This window comes from Mastomys coucha, unplaced genomic scaffold (genome assembly GCF_008632895.1).
Source record: "Mastomys coucha isolate ucsf_1 unplaced genomic scaffold, UCSF_Mcou_1 pScaffold9, whole genome shotgun sequence".
Classification (NCBI taxonomy): Eukaryota; Metazoa; Chordata; class Mammalia; order Rodentia; family Muridae; genus Mastomys; species Mastomys coucha.
Genome location: NW_022196915.1, coordinates 56,810,361 through 56,829,389, shown reverse-complemented (window position 1 = coordinate 56,829,389; position 19,029 = coordinate 56,810,361). Strand labels below are relative to the sequence as shown.

At 47.5% G+C, this 19,029-nt stretch overlaps 1 protein-coding gene across 6 annotated transcripts in view; it reads left to right on the top strand.

Annotated features, from left to right (window-relative positions):
• Slc39a14 (solute carrier family 39 member 14) overlaps positions 1-19,029 on the top strand; it is a 47,012-nt gene continuing 27,983 nt past the window's right edge. Inside the window, exons 1-2 of one of the 6 annotated variants that reach the window (XM_031361426.1) lie at positions 3-279; positions 12,696-12,751. The gene's annotated coding sequence lies outside the window, so the exon portion shown is untranslated. Of the gene's footprint in view, positions 280-12,695; positions 12,752-19,029 lie in introns of those variants that run through there. The other 5 variants (XM_031361428.1, XM_031361424.1, XM_031361425.1 and 2 more) reach the window with 5 other exon arrangements.

Genomic DNA, 19,029 nt, shown 5'->3' with positions numbered 1-19,029 from the left:
AACGCTGGAGGACCAGGTTAGCCAGGGTAACTGGACGCTGCTAGCTGGCGGCCCCACGTGGCAGGCCCAGGGGAGCGGGGCGGGGCAGCAGTCGGGGGCGGGCCCAGCGGTGACGCGCAGGGTATATGGCCGGGCATGCGCACGCGGCGGGGGCCGGACGTAGAGAGGGGGCGCGTGGCTGTCGGCAGGGACGCACCCACTCAGTAGCTGTGTCGCCGGCTGCCTGGGGGCCTGGATAGTGAGGCTGCGTGGGCCCGACTGCTGGCTGGAGGACTTCAGGTGAGGACAGACCGGGCGCACGCAAGGATGGGAACTCGGGCGCCTCCGGGTTAGGGGGACACCGGGTGGGGGTTGGAGACACCGGCACGCCGAGGACCCAGTGTCTTTCGGGAGGCCGCATACTCCCTGAGCCCAGTCCTGGTAGCACCTGATCGCCGTGCCACGGTGGCGACGGGAAGGAGGTCATAGCGCTGTCCCTTCAGCTGCTGGGCTCGGGATGTGTGAGCCAGAGAAGGACGCCGGGGAGGTCGGTAGCTGCGCGGAAAGGCTATGATGAGCTTTCTAGAGCCCGGGGACACAGAGCGCAGAGGAAGCGGAGTAGATGGGCAGATCAGATGCGCTGCGGTGGCGGCTGCTCCTGGGCTCTGGTGTCTGAATCTTGCATTCCAGGAACCTATGTGTCCTCTCTGCCCCACGGCAGGCCACCCTCCAGCTGAAGAGTGATGCCCGATTCTTTTGGTTGGGTTGGGCAGGAGTGGAGAACCTCAAGGGAGGCACCGCTCTGAATTCTTCCTTGACTAACGGCAGCGATGACTCTTGGGCTCACTTAGGTTGGGACTGACCAAATTAGGTGGTCTGGTTACAGGCTGCTCTCTTGGAGTTTTAAAGCTATAGCTAAAGTAGCCATCCAGATCCACCTTGTGATCCTGAGGTGGATTCTAACCAGGAACATTGCCTCTGTGGGTTGTGGGTTCAGTTTTAAGAATCTTCTGTCACCCCGGGCCTAGATTCTAAACTGATCTGGCAGTCCAAATAGTTATATGGCTTGTGTGTTCAGGAGGACTTGAGTTTGGTTTGGTGAGGGACGGCGTGCTTTTCCTGTGACCTAAATGGAAGGATAGAGGTAGGAGCATCGTTGGCAGACTCCTCTTCTTGAAGTAACCTGGATTTGGAATTGTAGCATTAGCCCTTTTAACCCAGCTAGCCCCTGGTCATTGAGATATATTTGCTGGAGTCGCTGATCTTAGGGGCCGATAGAAACTGGCCCCAGAGTGACTCTCTGGTCACTGTTCTGATTCAGGTTAGTACTGAGGCCAACCTGAATAGTTTATCCAAAAATATGCACAGTTCCATACCCCTTCCTTATTGAAGCAAATCTTAAACACTGAGGACTTCAACATGCCTCCTTGGCCAAACAGCCAGAGGTCTGTCCAGAATCACAACTTTCAACAACTAGAATTAAAAACCAGATGGTCCCCTTTCTACTGGTGACTTAGTTGAGCTCTTTGCTAGTGGTTCAAAGTCAGGAGGCAGTGTATGGGTCCTCCTTGTGTGACTAGAGACACTGAACTGACCCAGGATATGGGTTCTTCCAGAAGGACCCATGGCAGAACACTTCTTGCTGCTACGCCTGGCATTTTGTTGTTCACCCGGACAGTGCAGAGGCAGATACAGGGATTAAAGATCCCAGAAGCTGGCTAAGCAACCAACCGACTTGAGAAGTGGCAGAGGCTATGTAAGTGGCCTTTCATGTAGACAAGAGGAGAATTAGAGGCTCCTGGAGATCCATCCCGAGCTCTGTTGCAACCCAGAGTTGATGCAGAAGGCCCAGGTCTCACGTATAGTATTTGGTGTGTGCCCCTCAATGGCCACTCTGTGGGTGCAAGCAGAAGGCTTACTCTGCCTTCCAGGCAGACAGTGGCAAGTGGGGAATTAAGTAGCAACACAAGAGTCTTCATGCTGGTTGGAGCAGATTAGAGAAGGGAGCTTGTGTGAGGTAAGGCACAGGGTAGGACTTTGGAGCCAGATATCCAAATCCCGGCCTCATCACTCTCCAATAGAGAGTCTGTTCTCACTGACTGGTGGAACGTTGTGGTCATGTCTGGAATGTGGCTGACGCCTCGGTAGTGCCACCATTTTTGTGGGTTAGACTGAGAGGTTTAGAGCTCTGGCTGCTTTGTAAGGACGGTCAGAACCTAGACATAAGGTAGATTGTCTCCTCCTTAGCAGGGTATAAAGTGTCCCTTGTCCTCCTGGGAGACTGCTTTTCTGTGGCAGACCAGGGGAAAAGCTTACAGACTCATCGGGCAATCTTAGAGAAGTTGGGCGTTTTTCTACTGTAGTCTAGAGGTTCTTTCTTCTGAAGACTGTTCCTCCTCAAGGCTTAGTGATGGCCAGGAAGGGTCCCCACCCATCTCCTCTCCATCCTCCACCCCCACCCCAGTTTATATAGGATTCTTGTCAATCACAGGATGGGTTCTGGTTTCAAAGACTTCTTACCTCCTTCCTCTTTTCTTCCCTGCACCCCACATGTGCTCTTCCCCCACACCCCACAACCCTACCAGATGTATTCCATTTAATGGCCAAAGAAAGTAACACCTGCCATTTTTCAGAACCACAGGCTGCCTCTTTGTCTGGAGTGACTTTTACAATGAAAGATCCTCAATTCAGAGAGGTTAATTGGTATCCTCAAGTCACACTGCTTGCTAATGACAGATTTATTGGGGAATACCAGAGAAGTGTCCCCTCCCCCTTTTTGGTGAATTTACTGATAGTCCTTGTATTTTTCTTGGCACACTGGGAAGGGGTCAGTTATTGCTCAGCACTGCTGGAGTGGTTTGTTTGGGGGAAGCCCTTTCATTCTCCTGCAGCCTGTGGAGGAAAGAGTGGTTCAAAATGAGCAGGGAAGGAGAAAAGGGTCATGTAACCCCTACCCCACTACACACACACCTTAGAGTTTAGGGCCTTCTCTGACTTCCAGGCTGGCGGCTGTCAGAATGCCAGGAGATAAAAAGTCCAGAGTCTACTAACTCAGAACTCTTGCCAGCCAGGGCCTCATGCTTAGCCATCACAAGGACTCCAAACCCAACTGCCATGGAGCTTCCAGAGAGGGCCTTTGGTTCATCCAAACCAGCTGGTGAAGCAGAGTCCCCTACTGGGTCTTCCAATTTATATCAGGCCAGAAGGCCTGGCAGGTATGCAGTTTACCTGTCAGGGAAGCCCCAGTGCCTAACTGTGCCAATCAGAACTCTAAGTTCCTCAGGCCCTCTAACTTTCTGCCAGAGCAGGTCCGGGAGAGCCTAGCTTTTGGTGGAATGAAGCGATGCTCCTAAATTTATTATGGTTGACCACTAGGACATCCAATGTTAATAGAAAAAGATCCATTAAAAGTTGTGAGTTAAGGGGTGAAGGGTTTTAGTCAGTATAGCTCAGTATGGAATGCTTTTGTTATTAATTATTTCATAAAGAAGATGAGGGAGTGGGAAGTGTTGCTCAGTGGTAGAACACTTGCCTAGCCTATACAAGGTCTGGGTTTCATCCCTTGGAACCACAGGGTTTGTTTGTTGTTGTTTTGTTTTTAAAGTACATGATTTATTTGCTCATGCGTATGTCTGTGGGCACATGTGCTTTGTGCACGAGTGAAGGCCACAGGACAACCTACTGAGTCATCTCACTGGTCCGATACAGAGTTTTAGGACTTTTTGTTTGTTTGTTTGATTTTGTTATTTGGAGACAGGGTTTCTCTGTGTAGCCCTGGCTGTCCTGGAACTCACTCTGTAGACCAGGCTGGCCTCAAACTCAGAAATCTGCCTGCCTCTGCCTCCCAAGTGCTGGGATTAAAGCCATGCGCCACCACTGCCTGGCAACTTTATTTTCTCCGAAAGGTTTGAATGTGTAACTTTCAGGGGGAGGGGACGGTGATTGGGGTGCTGTGGGGTGGCTCAGTGGACAAATGTGCTGTTGGGTTCAACATCAGAATTGGAGCCCAAGATCCCACATAGTGGAAGGAGAGGGCCAACTCCCCCAAATTGTCCTTTGACTTGCTCTTGTGTGTACACAAGCACACAAATAAGTGTAAAAAGAGGATTTTGAGAAAGTCCTCTGAGCGTAATCATTTAGGTTCATCTTCTTCCGTTATGCTAGGCTAGCACTTTGCCTTTGACACCATGACCATTTTCAGTTTAGTCCTCTGTCTAGACTTGGGAATTGTTTATGAAAATCACAACTCCTATCACCTGCGATCCCTTGCTTGTGGTGCTGCGGTCAGAGCCCAAGGGCTTGTGTGCACTGGGCAGTGTTCTGCCTGTGTGTTGCATTTCTAGCCCTCTTTGTTTTCTTCGTGAAATAAATAATTTTCACTGGGCTCTATGTATAGTCGTGTGGCTCAAAGATCAGAACAATCGAAAATGAAAGCATTTGTTGTCCTGTTCTCCCATCTCCCACCGTCCCTTTTTAAAATATATGTTCTTGGGCGGCGTTTCAGACGTTGCCTATCAAGGTCCTTGCGGCTGTTACTGGCTTGCACCTTGCTATTCAGGCACCTGTGTGACAGCTGTTGCTCTGTTGCAGCTGTGCAGTATTCCATAGTAAAAGTGCTGTTACTCTGTTGCAGCTGTGTAATATTCCATAGTAAACGTGCTGTAGGCCATCTTTTACATCTGTGTTAACCCTGGGCAACCATCATTTCCCCATTACCCATGGGGCTGCAGTGAATAACTTTGCACAGAAGTTTTGTGAAGTGGAATCACCACAGACGTGGTTAAATACAGCCTTTGCAAAAGGTTAGATACAACCATCTAGTTAGCATTCATAAAAAAAAAAGGGTATTTACAAACTGTATTTAGAATCCTATTTCTTTTAGGTGACCCCTAATTTGAATTAGTAATTCTCTGGTTTTACTTTTGTTACTTGTGTAGGTTATTCATTTTCAGGCTTTAAACATTTTAATTTTAAGTGCATGAATGTTTTTTTCCCTGCATGGATGTCTGTGCACCACCTTCATGCAGTGCTCCCAGAGGCCAGGAGAGGGTGTAGGGTTCTCCTGGAACTGGAGTTACGGATGGTTGAGTACCACAAGTGTAGGTTTGTTGGCTAACATATCGTCTCCCGTTAGACTTCACTTTATTTACTTATTTCGAAGTTTTGTTTTGTTTGTTTGTTTGTTTGTTTTTAAATTCATGAGTGTGCTTGTGCATGGAGTAGGTGGAGGCCAGAGGAAGGCATCAGCTCCCCCGAAGCTGGAGTTGCAGGCCTTTCCTTTTTTCTTCTTTTCCTTCTAAGATAGGGCTTCATCTCATGGCTAGAATGTATATGTAGCCTGGACTGACTTTGAACTTACAGTGATCCTCCTAAGTGCTGGGATTACAGCTGAGCCACCACTCCCAGCTCTTATTTTAAACTTAGGATACTGACTTTAGATGTACTCGGGAGTTGTAGAAATAGATTTCCTTACTCTGGGGTTCATTTACCAAGAGCAGGAAATCAAATATTGGCGCAGCATCATAAGCTGTAAGCCTTTTTAATATGTCACAGTTCCTACACTAACACTGTTTCTTTGTGTCCGGGGTCTGATGTGCTGCCCACCTCACACCTGAGTTTCTCCTTATTGTCTCCTCCCATCTCTGACAGAGGTCTTTTTTCTAGGGTGTGGTCTTTGCATTTTGAGCAAGAATGTTGTCTAAGAGTGGTGATTTGCCTTTTAGAGAATCATAATAAGTATTCATTGTGTGTGTATGTGTGGAGAGAGAGAGGAGGAGGGGCTTGTCTTTCCACCCATGCTTGTTTGTTTGTTTGTTTGTTTCTACTTGCACCCTTGCTGCATACTTCAGGCTTGCTGTCCTGCAAGCTTGTGGGAGATTCCCCTGTCTGTGCCTCCCATCCTGTCACAGGAGTGCTAGGATTAGATGAATGTCTTCACACATGGTATCCAAATATTTTGATAGGGGCTCTGGAATGAACTCAGGATGTTAGGCTTTCGGGCTAGTGTTTTTACTTGCTGAGTGGTCTTGTTTGCCCTCCAGTGCCCTCCTCAGGGTCCCCGGGGAGAGACCATCATGCATTTAGGCTCTTCTTTACTACCTAGAGAGGACAAAGGAGGAGTGGTATGGAGCCAGGTTAGATCTTCCCAGGAAAAGTGCCTTCTTCTCTGTGGTCATCCCAGGCTGAAGCCCAGAACACTTCCACACAGAACCATCAGCCCTTGTTCTGGGATTTAGACCATTAGGAAACTGGAAGAAGTCCCTGCCTACAGTGTTCGCCGATTCCTTGGTTAAATTGGTGTGTGCCACAGCTCCTCACTAGTTACTGCCTTCCACTTTGTCACTGCAGCCAGTGCTTTGAGACTGTACAGTCGCGGCCCGCCAACTGTAGCATCCATCTGTGGATCTTGTTTGCACAGTAGTTACTGTATGTTTGCCTAATGATTCTGTTTCCGTCTTTCCTGCTGCATTTATTTGTTGGGATTCTGCTGAAAGGAAGAACTGACCCTTCTCCTGTGTTAGCTTTGATTCTGTGGGGTAGGATCTCATGGTCATTATTCGTGACTCACCCCTCCCATTCCCTTCTGCCTCTCATGGCATTGTCAATTGAACCAAGTGCTCCGGTGTTTGAAGCAAAGGCTCTCCCAATGAGCTGCACATATCCCTGCCCCTTTGGAGAGTTTCCTTGTCATCCTTTGTGCTCTTTAGAAAAGCCCGTCTTCCCCTCCCCAGCAGCTACTTTTTTAATGTCACAAGATAATCCTTCATCTTACCACTGCCCCCCTCAACCCCTTCTCCAACTAGCCTGGTGGACAGACTTAAGGTCTATTTGCTAAATGTGCCATTACCCTTTTAGTAGACAAAGCAGGGAATGCAAAATGATACTAACCTATATGTATGGACTTGTACCTCTGTGTATGCGATATGATTTAGAAAAAGCTTGAGCAGGGTCTTATGTGGACAAGGCTGGCCTTAACTTGCCATGTAATTGAGGATAGCCTTGAATTTCTGGTCCCGCTGGGATTACAGATGTGTGGTTTACTCAGCCCTGGACCTTTTTGTTTTGTATTTTGAGACAGAGTTTCTCTGTTGTAGCCTGGCTGTCCTGGAACTCAAGGTATAGACCAGGCTGGCCTTGAACTCACAGAAATCTGCCTGCCTCTGCTTCGCCAGTGCTGGAATTAAAAGTGTGCACCATCATGTCCAGCCTCTCTGCTCTGGATTTTTAACTCAGGGCTTTGTACATGCTAGGCCAATTATACTACAAACTGAGTTATGTCCCAGCCCCTCAGTTTATATTTTAATTCATGTCTATATTGATACTGAAAGGACTGGAATCGGCACAGGACACACCACAACCGAGTTCCCAGCACACGGAGATTTGCCCCAGAGGGACAAAGGACAGGGAATAAGAGACAGAGGATGTGGGAGAAGGGAAAAGGAACCAGGGAGAGGAAGTGACACTGTCCCTGAGGGACAAAGGACTGCCTCTGCATAGGAGACAGCTGAGGCCCATAGGCAAATGGCAGTTTATATAGGTAAAGGGGGAAACCCTGTGTTAGGATGAGTTGGTTAATTTTTTTAAAGGTTTGTTTATTTCATGTATATGAGTACACACTGTAGCTGTTCAGATAGTTGTGAACCTTCATCTAGATGTTGGGAATTGACTTTTAGGACCTCTGCTCACTCCAGTAGACCCTGTTCTTTCTGGTCAGCCCTGCTCTTTCCGGTAGACTTCTCTTACTCTGTCCATGCTAGCTCCGGCTCAAAGATTTATTTATTATTATAAATAAGTACATTGTAGCTGTCTTCAGATGCACCAGAAGAGGGTGTCAGATCTCATTATGGGTGGTCGTGAGCCCCCATGTGGGTTGCTGGGATTTGAACTCAGGGCTTTTGGAAGAGCAGTCAGTGCTCTTACCTGCTGAACCATCTCACTAGCCCGAGTTGGTTAATTTTAATTGGGCATGTTAATTAATGTAACCAAAGTGGGGCTTTTGATTGCTGGGCTTCAATACTTCGAGAGCTGGACCTTGGTAGTCAGTCTCAGTAGAAGGAAGAGGCCAAATAAGGGAATGCGACTAGCTTTAGGAATGTTATCTAACAGTTTGGCAAGGAAGAGAGGAGTAAAGGGCAAAACTTGCGGGAGCCATGTTTGCCATGCCCGGGCCTGCTGGAGCCCTTCAAATACCTCTTATTTCAGCCTAACACCATAAAGTCATTTTGTTTTTAAGCCTTTTCCCTGTTGTTTATAGCTTCCTTCTTCAACAGTAAGGAACTCTGAACCCTTGTCATTGCTAGGTTGTCAGCTCTTTGCGGGTTGTGCTCCTGTTGTCTGACACCAACCCAAACACACACTTGAGTGTGGACTGTAGATGTGACTTCACTGAGCTTCTTTTTAAAATTTTTTTATTTGGTTTTTGAGACAGGGTTTCCTCTGAGTGGCCCTTGACTGTCCTAGAACTCTCCCTGTAGACCAGGTTGGCCTCAAATACACAGAGATCCTCCTACCTCTGTCTCCCCAATGTTGGGATTAAAGGCACATACCACTACGGCCCAGCCTTCACTGAACTTCTTGATGATAGAATGCAGAGGTTGAGGCCGGTGTCCCTGGCTAACACAGGTATTTGTACCTATAGTGTCATCAGAATATAGAGAATGGCTGCTGACAACATCCCATCTGATTACCCCTCTCAGCTCTGCCCGAACACCACTGCCCTCCTCTATCTATCTGTCTGTCTGTCTGTCTGTCTGTCTGTCTGTCTATCTATCTATCTATTTATTTATTTTTATAGCTCAAGGACCATTTTTTTGGAGTTTGAGAGAAAAACAGGCCAAGTGAGCTGTAAAGCTGACACTTGCTAGAAGGAAGGGGATGGAGAAAGGAAGAAACTCGGGACATTCCAGCTGTAGAGATTTACAAAGCTAAAATCGAAGCGCCAACCACAGTTCTTTTCTGGAAGGGTGGCTTGCAAGGTTGGGAAGAAGTCAGCTCCTTGTTGGTGTAGGATGGGTTTCCCCCTCCTCTGGTTGCTAGCCAGGAACCACAGTCAGTTCCTAGAAAAACCCTATCTCCCTAATTTCCTAATAGCTCTTGTTTTTGTTTCCGGGACAGGGTCTCACAGGTATCATAGGCAGGCCTCAAACCTTGAACTTCAGATTCTTCTTCCTTCACCATTGTTGGGATTACAGGCAGGTGCTACCACATGGATTGTGATTGTGTTTAGGATTGAAGCCAGGGCTTTGTTTATCTTAGGCAAGCACTCTGCCAGTGTAGGCACATGGCCATCTTCCTCTCTCCCTTTTAATTTTTGAAGCAGGGTCTCCTGTAACCTGAGCTGGCCTTGCGCTCACAGTGTGGATGTGTGGCTGAGGATGACCTTGAACTCCTGATCCTCTTACCTCCACCTGCTCTGTGCTGGCCAGTGCCTCCACCAGTCTTCCTTTCTGTCAACCACCAGTTGCCTCCTCCCTCTCTTCAGGAGGTATGGCACCAGAGTGCCATCTCAATTACAGGTGCTGCCCACAAACAAATCAAGGGTCACAAGAGTCATCTTAGAACTATAAATGTGACTAAAGTGATCCTGTCTTGATGCCAGCACCTAAGTGTTTACCTAGTATTCATTTTCCTGACTGGTGGCTGGGAGATTGACGGTTTCAAACAACCACAGTGTTCTCTATAGTTCCTGGGGCCAGAAGCCTGAAATCAAGTGTGGGTGGGGCTCTCCTCCAACAGCTCTTCCTGCCATTTTCAGCTTCAGGTCTAGGGTGGGAGATTGTGGAGGAGTAGTCACAGTGGATGGGGGTGGGGCTTTGGTACTTCCTGGCTTGTGGCTACAGCCTCTGTTTTGGTCCTCATACCACCTTCCTTAATTCTGTGTGTATTTGTCCCCATCTCCTCCCCTTTCTCTGATAAAGACGAGAGCCATTGGATTTATGGCCCGTCCAGATTCCCGGATGCTTTTCCTCTTAAGATCCTTGACTGACTTCGTCAGCAGAGGCCCCATTTCCGACCCAGATCACATTCCTGAGGTTTCAGATGGAGGTGATTTGTGGGTGCCATTCAGCTTATGCAGGGAGACAGCCTTTGTAGAATCTGGCTCATGGACCTATGAACAAGGAGAATGAATACTGCTCTTCAGCCCTGTGACAAAAAGCAGGCCTGGATGCTCTCAGGCTCCAAGCCCTACCCTAGGCTCCCTGCCACCCTCCCACCTTCTGATCAGATGTTCTGCATCAGAATACAGAGGACTGAGTACAGCCAGGTGCTGGGTGTCCCTGTAGGAAGTGCAGGGTCGGGGCTGAGGGACCACTCAAGTGTGAGTGTTCCAGCTCAGAGCTAAGCCTCTAGAGCGTCTTTATTTCTCTCGTCTATGTTCCTCTGTCTCTAGACAACTAACATTTCTTTGGTGGTTTCTGCATAGCAGTGACTTTATTTCTATTCCACATCTCACTCTTTTCAGCTACTCTGAGGGAGGGACCATGTCGGGCCTTTGCTTTTCTCTATAAGGTAACTAAGTCCCATTGGCTTGTGTCTTGACTTAGGTCTCCTTGAAGCTGATAATGTGGCATCAGGGGTCAGGCTGAGGTCTGTGTGATTCAGAGCACTCTTAGCTCTAATTTTTATTTAGCATTGTTTTATATGTGTATGTATGATGGGGAGTGCATTTGCCATGGCACATGTGTAGAGATCAGAGAACATTTTTGTGGAGGATGGTCTCTCCATGTACCCATTTAAGTGGGTTCCAAGGATTGGACTCAGGTCACCAGGCTTGTGTCACAGGCACATTTCCCCACCCAGCCATCTTGCTGGCCCAGATTCTCCTATAACCCCTCACCTTTGTATACATGCCTACAGGTAACACAGGCTACCTTCATATTTACAGGCCTATCTGTTGCACACTTAGATTGCTTTTCTTTGGTAGGCTGTGATTTGTTGTCTTGTTTGGGGGTGGTACCAGGGACTGAATCTAAGGCCTTAGTAAGCAAGATCCTATCTCAAAACAAAACTTTAGAAAGGAGTGGGGTGGTACATGCTTTTAATCCAGGAGGCAGGCAGATCTTCGTGAGTTTGAGGCCAGCCTGGCTTTACTAGTGAGTTGGGGCAGGGGAGGGGCTAAGGGACTGATGAGATGGCATCACAGGGGAGGGGCTAAGGGACTGATGAGATGGCATCAAGCCTGATGGCTTGAGTTTGGTTTCCAGATCCCTGAAGCCTCAGGATGCCTGAACTCACATGGAGCTTTAGAAGGAAGTATATGTGCGTTAGAATAAGGAAATCATAGAAAATGTGTTCTAGCAGAATTGGGATAACCAGCTAATTATTTAGAAAAACAAAATTAGATTTTCTTAGGCCAAAGTAAATTCTAGGTGGATTAGAGATTAAAGTTTTTAAAAGCAAGAAATTCAAATGTCTGTGTCTGTAACTACAAAGTCTTTGTTGTTGTTTCTTCTTTTCGCCAGTCTCTCCATAGCTCTGCTAGTCTGAAACTTGCTCTGTAGATTGGGCTAGCCTTTACTCTATGGAGAGCATGGAGCTGTCTGCTCCAAGTGCTGAAGTTGCAGATGCGTACCCCCATGCCTGGCTTAGGGGAAGTGAACCCTATGCCTGGCTTGGGCAAGGTTTTTCCAGTCATGCTAGTAAAAGCAAAAACTTTAAGGGAAATTGTTTTGGTTTCTGTTTGAAAATTATGTCACCAGGAACTGGAAAGATGGCTCAGGCTCAGTGATTAAAAGCACCAGCTGCTCATGCAGAGGACCTGGGTTGATTCCCAGCACCCATGTAGCAGCTCAGAACTGCTTGCAGCTGCATTTCCCACAGATACAGTACCCTCCATGGGCTGCTGCATGAACATGATGCATAGGAACTCATACAAATACACACTAACTCACATGAAAAGAAATACATAAAAAGGAAAGAATATTATGTCACCAGTACCAGTTGAGTAAAATTAAAAAGGAAATAATTAGGAAAACATTTGAATATGGGACCAAAGGTTAATATACAATGAAGTCTCCCCAGCCTCTGGAATAGGGACACAGATTCTTTAAACATCAAGGTGGTGTGTATTTGCGCATGTGCGCGCACATGGTTGTGCATTCTCGTGCCTATAGAGGCTAGCAGAGGGTGCCAGATCCCCTGGGGATGGAGTTGCAGATAGTTTCAATACGGTGTCCTGGCAACCAAACACTAGTCCTGGAAAAGCAGCAAAAGAGCTAACTCCTGAGCCATTCCCCAGCCTCAGCAATAGACTCCTAAATACATCACCAAGAAAAAGATGTATCTTTCAGTACAAATGAGGAGAGGCGAGTTGCAGGCAATTGGGAAAACAAAAATACAACTGCTTGCAAACTTAAAAATGTTTAGTCATACTGATAACCAAATAATCAAATAAAATGCATGGCCAGTGAGTGAGTGGGTGACTGTGTAATAACCGGAGTTGGATCCCTGGAACACACAGGATGGAGGGAGAGGACCAGCTCCCATGTGCATGCACTGTGGCACCCAGAAGCACACACAATTATATATAAAAATAAACAAATGTGCAAAACTGCAAAAGGCTGCAAATACACATACACGATAGTGTGTTTGCCTAGCATTTGTGAAGCCACATGCCTGTCCTACTAGGGGATGGAAGCGGGAGGCTCCAGCCTGGGCCTGTGAGACGTTTGAATAAGTGGCACTTAACCCCTCATCCAGTATTTGTTTCTGCGCAGGTGTGGAGTCCTGTCAGTGTTTCGGCAGAGGCAGAGTGGGTGATCTTACATTTGAGGTCAGTCTGGGCAACTTAATGAAACATGGCCTTTTTGTTTGTTTGGAGATTTTTTTTTTTTTTTTTAATTAAAAAGAGGGGCTGGAGAGATGACTTAGCAGTTAAGAGCATTGGCTGCTCTTCCAGAGGACCCAGTTTCCATTTCCAGAACTTATGTGGCAGCCCACAACTCTCTGTAACTCCAATTCCAGGGGACCTGGCCCCCTCCCACGGACACACATGCAGGCAAAACACCAATGCACATAAAAAATAAATCAATTAAAAAATTTTCTAGTGGTGGTGGCACAAGCCTTTAATCCCAGAAGCAGAGGCAAGCAGATCTCTGTGAGTTTGAGGCCAGCCTGGTCTATAGAGTAAGTTCCAGGCCAGCCAGGGCCACATGGTGCAACCCAACCTTGAAAAACCAAAAATTAATTAGTAAATAAATAAAATGAGGGCTGAGAACATACTATAGTAGTTAGTGTTTACCTGGCATGAACACACCATAAATTCAATCCTTGTTACTGAACTAAAGTAAAATAATTAAAAATAAAAATAAATAATTATTGGTTAAGTGCAGCCTCTGCTGCCTTGTTCCTGGATCTCACTCTTGTTCCTGGACCCATTCCAGAAGTCCCTTTTTTGTCTCTTACAGCTGTGTCCACATGTATTGCTGGAGGTTGGGGGTTGGGAGCTGCCAGCTCTTCTGCCATAGAGGAAGACCCGTTAGGGACAGTGGCTGGCCTACCTGGTGTTTTTAATTTTATTTTAGCTCGATGCCCAAACTGTCTGCCAGTTGAGAAGAGCCCTGTACTATGGGTGCTTTCTCGGTTCTTTCCTGGAAGTCACAGAGTTCCCTTGCCAGCCCATAGAGATTCTGGTTTTCCCAGACCACAAGCCCAGGGGGCTAGTTGCAGCCCTGGTGGCCTGTAGGAAGGCTGGCTGGGTTCCCCGAAGATGGGTCCCATGCTCTGCCATCCCTGGCCTGTGGGACATCTCTAGCCTTTGGGTATTCCAATGCTACTTCCCCAGTGTTGGGACACTTTACATGTAACAGGCTGGTCAAGTTCTCAGGATACCAGGTCTCTGGAAGGTTTCCAGGGCAGCAAGCCATGAACTATTCCAATCCCGTTTCCCAGAAAGGTGCAAAAAGTACAGTCACCCCACTCCCCCAGACCTGGGCAGCTAACCAAAATGCCCCACAGGACAGCCTGTCCATCCCTGGGAACAAAGTTCCTGTGTTTCTGTTTCTGCACCTCCACCCCCCCTCTGCCACCCTCTGCCATCCAGGGGACCCAGGACAGAGACCTTGACCGAGGGTGAGCCGCCTTCTCAGTGTGCTTGGCTATGACCTTGATTGTTGTCCACTCCCTCTTCCGGGCAGCCACTCTAGCCTCCTCCCCCAGCAATGCCGTGCACTTGGCACATTGACGGGGGTTGTGTGCGTAATGGGAGCAAAACTCAGAGTTTCCATGAGCAGCTGAGAAAGTGTAGAAACAGCCTGTACTTGTGGGGCTCCCTTTTCCTTCCCCTATTACAGGGGAAAAATAGGTGAAATGGCCAGGCAGTGGTGGCACATGCCTTTAATCCCAGCACTTGGGAGGCAGAGGCAGGCAGAGTTCTGAGTTCGAGGCCAGCCTGATCTACAGAGTGAGTTCCAGGACAGTCAGGCTATACAGAGAAACCCTGTCTCGAAAAAAACAACAACAACAACAAAAAAAGGTGAAATATTAGATAGCTGTCACTCTGGGCACTTTCTTCTCAGGGATGTGGGGAAGGAAGGGACCTATCTCTCATCCCCCTCTTCTGTTTTGTGTTTTTGAGGCAGAGTCTTACTATGTAGCCCCGGCTGTCCTGGAACTCACTATGTAGACCAGACCTCAAACTCACAGAGATCTGCCCACTTCTGCCTCCTAAGTGCATAAAGGCATATGTCATTATACCCAGCTAATACAGTGACTGTTAAAAATGTTAAAGCTCAGCAAAAGGTTAGAATTTCATTTTAGTTTTGGGGAGAGAACATTAACTGGGTTAAAGCTAAGAACACTATATCAGTCTAGTGAAGTAGCACTTTGATTAAATATAGAATTAATGTTTGTATGTATCTGTTATGCTATTACACTAAGGAGAGGACTCGGGCTAAAGAGAAGGCTCAGCAGTTAAGAGCACTGGCTGTTCTTCCAGAGGATCAGGGTTCAATTCCCAGCACCCACATGGCAGCTCACAACTGTCTGTCACCCAGTTCCAGGGGATCCAACTTCTTCAGACAGACATACATGTAGACCAAACACCAAATGCACATAAGAATAAATAAATAAATTTGAGGGAGGGAAAGTGAAAGAGAGAGAGGGAGAGAGGGAGAGAGAAAGAAAGAGGGAAAGAGGGGGGGGCAGGCCAGGTCAGAGATTTTTCAGTAACCAACATGTCAATATCTCTTCTCAAATTCCTCCTGCTCCTTTGTTGTTACTAGGAAAACTTAGCTGGGTTCTTGGCCCCAGAAGTTTCCTGTGCAGTGTTCTAGATTCAGACAGGCTCTCCAGATCTTCCTAGAAGGAGTCTCTTACAAACAGCATCATGTGTTGTTAAAAGCTCCATGTGTGTACTCTGTCACATCCAGTTCCATCCTGAGAATCTCCTGAAGGTTTTCTACCTACCTTTTGGCTTAGGGGCCTTTAGGTTCTCCACAGGCTTTTTGATGAATGGTGTTTCTATAACTAATGGTGTGTTGTATATATGTATACTGGAGTATACATTTGCACACATCTGTGTATGGAGACCAGAGGACAGCCTGGGGTGTTATCCAGGTGTTGCCCACTCTTTTTTGAAACGGTTTTATTTGTTTTTAATTATGTGTACATGTTTGTATGTAAGTGTGAGTGTAGGTACCCATGGAGGCCAGAAGAGGGTGCTAGATACCCCAGCTGGAGTGATGAGCAATTTTCATCCTGTCAGTGTTGGTCCTGGGAACAGAATTCTATTCCTCTGAAAAGCAGTATACACTCCTAACCATTAGGTCATTTCTCCAGACTTCACTTTTTCTTTTTCAGAAGGGATTTCTTAAGTAGTCTAGTCTTGGTGGCCAGTATGCCTTGGATCCACCTGTCTCCTCCTCTGTGGTACATACTCCCCCCACCCCACTTTTTCTTTTTACTCTTGTTCTGATTATTGAATTCAGGTTTTTACATGTTCAAGGCAAACATTAACCACCTAGGCTGTCTCTCTAGCACCTAGAACTATCTTAATGTCTGTTTCTTTAGTCTCTGTGTCTGAAAATTACCCAAATTGGAGCTAGGGTTTGAGTAAGCCTTTAAGTCTGACTAGAATGTTGATCCTTTTTGAATAGGCCAGCAGTTAGTGAGAGGCCGGGGAGGGAGTGCTAGGGAACTCAGTTTTGCACATATTGCCTGGAGATGGCAGTGGTTCCGCAGGTTTGCTTGCTTGTGTGGCCTTGGTCTGTATGGCATGTGCTGATCTGTGGCTGTGTGGGATGAACCAGAAGCCTGCTTGGCTTCGCTGTAGGACTCCATCTGTGCTTGAACTTCTCCACTTCTCTGCAGAGGTCTGGGCAGGACTGAGATGGGTAAATCAGGAAGCTGCTGGGGCCTTCACAGGCTCCCTCGCCCCTTTCAACCCAGGGAGCTTCTTCTCTTGTCCCTGATAGCCTGACCCAGTGCTTCCACAATGAAGTCCCTAGGTGGTACAGAAATGCCTAGGGAGGGAGGGGTTACGTCAGAAGGCCCTGCCAACCTCCTGGACAGTTAAGAAACAATCAAGGTAGTTAACCTGAAATATAAGCCTGTCTGTCATTCTAAGTGCCTTGGTGCTGAGACAAAAAAGAGGAAAGAAAGAATGGGCTTGGGTGGGGTGAGGCAGTGCTGGGGAGGACCAGAATGGAGTAGAGACATTTCTGCAGGACCTCTTCACTTTAGAGATGGGTGAGCACATGTTAGCTCTCTGCTAGCTCCATCACACTTCTGAGTCCAGAGTGATGGTGATAAGAAGGTGCAGGGGTGATGTGGGTGGTGGTGGTGGTGGTGGTGGTGGTGGTGGTGTGATATTCTACATGGAGACCAGAGCCCAGGAAAGAACAATGAAGATGAAGGTGGAAGGCAGATTAGATCGATCCGAAAGGGAGCGAACCCTAGCTACCAGACAGAGTGCAGAGGCCTATAGAGGAAGCCAGGCAGGAAAGCGGGGAGGCTTAGTCCTGGTGGCTGAAGCTGAGGGTCAGTAGGCTGGGTCGGGATATTAGGAAGCAAGATGCTCTGGTTTGTGGTCACACAGTGAGGAGGCAGAGGATGTGGGAAAGCCTTGCAACTTAGTAATCAGTGACTCACTGACTGGCTCTCGCCTTGGCCAAAGAGCATGCTACATAAGGGGAGAAGATTTAGGATAAGTGAGTGTCATTTCTATCTCTTTCTCTCTCCACTGCTTGCTTCCCCAACTTGGAAATAGGTGATTTTCTTTACTCTTTTTTTAGTAACCCTCTTTCTTCATGAGTATAGGGTGTGTAGGTGCCGTGCAGCAAGCAGTGACCAGTCAGGAAGGTTAGACACTGGTAGCAAGGGCCATGTGGCCCCTTTGGTTTTCATGGAAGTGGAGTGGCAAGCCTCAGGCTTTAGTGTGCAGGAACATTTCCAGAGCCCCCCAAGTCAAACCCACATTCCTGGGCCAACCTGGTTTCTGGTTTGCCTGGAGGTGCAGAGAATTTGCCCCTCCAGAAGGTGAACTTGAAGATTGTACACTTAAAGAATGACTTCTTTCAAATAATGGCCTGTGCCAGGGTTCTCATGGAGACTGGCCAGCTAGAGCCTTTGGGGAGGTCTTGGGCTTGAACTGGCTTGCAAGAGGACCAGAGGGGCTTGGAGAGAAGGGGTGCTGAGGCAGATAGTCTTGGCCATTCACCAAGCAGTACAGCCAAAGGCCCTTGGGGTATGTTTTACTGCGGAGCCGAAGTGCACATTTCTTAAATTACCTGCTTGCTGCAGCAGGAGCGTTGAGTGGACGTGTCTTAGCCTGAATTTTTGGGGTGGTCTCTTTTCTAATTCTGCTTGCAGAATCCTAAGGTCTGCATAATCCAGCCTGGGTTGCTGTTAAGTCTGAGTCCAACACAAAGAACTCTTGCCCTTAAGACCAAACTGGTTCTCCGTTTTCACTTGGATGTCTATGAGAGCCTGCTGTTTAATCTACTCCTCATCTGCCTGCCTCCCTGCCCGGCTTTCAGGATGCAGCCAAGAGTGTAAATGCCAGGTCTAGTAGCTCATGCCTATACTCCTAGCTCTTTGGTGGTTGGGGCAGGAGGATTGCCAGGAGTTTTAGGTTGGCCTAGGCTACATAGTGAGTTCAAAGCCAACCTGAACTATAGTGTGAGACTGTAAATAAACAAAACAAACAAACAAACAGAAATAGGTGCAAGGGGGATAGCTCAATGGCGGCACACTTGCCTTGAGTGCCTGAGGTTGGGTTTGATTCGCACCACAACTGAACCATGTTTTCTTGAGTCCTTCAAGTCCTGTTATCTATAGCCTATACTCTTTTTTTTTTTAAGGTTTATTTATTATTATAATTAAGTACACTGTAGCTGTCTTCAGACACACCAGAAGAGGGCATCAGATCTCATTATGGGTGGTTGTGAGCCACCATGTGGTTGCTGGGATTTGAACTCAGGACCTTCGGAAGAGCAGTCAGTGCTCTTACTCACTGAGCCATCTCACCAGCCCTAGCCTATACTCTTAACCCCCTGTGTGACCTCTTGTGTGTATCTTAGCCACTGTGGACTTCAAGTAGATGTTCCATCTCCACTAGTTCCTAAGTATGCCTACAACTTCATAGAATGTTCCATCCTCCTCCTCCCCGCCAGCTCATTTTCTGGGGGTCTGAACTTTCCTTTAGGGGAGCTCTCTTGGCGACCTCTGACACCAGGCTGATTGTTCTGTTCTGTTTTCCAACATTTGCCTGTGGTGGTGGGGCAAACATTAACTTGTTCTCTGATGTCTGTTAATGTAATTGGTAGCTTACTCCTGGTGTCCTTTCGCATGTAAAATGCACTTAATTTGGAAAATAAATTATGGTTCAGCCTACTAAGGGGAGAGAAACAAAAATACACATTCCTGGGGCTGGAGAGATGCCTGAATGTTAACAGCACCAACTGCTCCTTCAGAGGACCTGGGTCCCATTCTCAGCACCTACATGGTAGCCCCCACCCCACCTGAAACTGCAGTCCCACATCCCACAGCATCGGATGCCCTCTTTTAGCCTCTGGAAGCACTGTGTACATGATGGTACACACACACACACAC